This window comes from Brassica oleracea, unplaced genomic scaffold (assembly GCF_000695525.1).
Source record: "Brassica oleracea var. oleracea cultivar TO1000 unplaced genomic scaffold, BOL UnpScaffold00285, whole genome shotgun sequence".
NCBI lineage: Eukaryota > Viridiplantae > Streptophyta > Magnoliopsida > Brassicales > Brassicaceae > Brassica > Brassica oleracea.
Genome location: NW_013617415.1, coordinates 349,163 through 350,341, shown reverse-complemented (window position 1 = coordinate 350,341; position 1,179 = coordinate 349,163).

Sequence of the window (1,179 nt, the reverse complement as noted above, 5' to 3'; positions counted from 1 at the left end):
TTCTTTTTCCTATTATGTTGGATGGATTATTTTAGCTAACAAATATCGCAACAGAGCGCTGACAATAACTCTAATATATTTATATATACATGTAGAATTGGAAGTTTGGTAAAAACATGAACAAGTACTTCTGTCACGCTATTGGACAGTTATACGCCATTTCAAGAGAATTGATTTATTATATTTCCCATAATCAGTAAGATTTTAACTGTTTTGTCTACTTTGCATTCATACCTCATTCTCCATCTAACTTCTCAGTGCTACTATATAATGATCAAGTCATTTTCTGCACAAATAGGCAAGTGGGGATGTTACGTTGGATGCTTGGTTTATTGGGCTTGGCTATATAAAGTCTGTTGTGACTCTAAAACTTTTACCTCATTTAACATTAATTCTGGTTCTTGGGAGAATTGCAGATTGTGAATGAAAAGCACAAGCAGGGAACATATGTGTAGCTGCGTTCGACTCGACATATAGCGGTATCTGCAGATCCACTGATCCCATTGTGGAGGTTAATATGCAATGTGTTGACCAGGAAATCATTATTTGGAAGCTACATTTCGAGGCATTTTCTCAACATATAAATAGACCATAGACATAGTTTAATATTTATAATACTCAGTGATCATGGAGTCTGCAGAAAACAGTCCTTTTGCATATTCTATATGGAACCAAGAGATATGTCATTTGTTTGATGATTGTATTATGATAGCTACTAACATAGGAGATGACTAGAGAAAGAGAAATGAGTATGAAACTCTTATATGGGTAGCTTTTGTAAACACATTTGGGTTTATTAACAGTTGTGACAAGCAATTATGTTTATAGTAAAGGAAACCCCCTGCAGCGTCAATAACAAATGCACATGTTTTTTGGTTGTTTGAGATTGAAATAGCTAATCGGTTTTCTAAATCAATATAATTGATTTGATTAAAGCTATCTTGGATGACAAAAAGAAGGATTGCAAGTCTAATAACTTCTACGTTAGACTTCAACTAAATTATAATCAGTCTTTTATCCATATCATCTTAGTTATAATCGTAAGGATTTATTAGAATAAATAAACAGTTTCAACAATATTTAATATGTGATTTAATAAACAAAAGAACATGTAGGATTTTTAGGATTTAAAGAGATTGGAGATAATAGTTAATGAATATGAAAAGAATACGAAGCAGA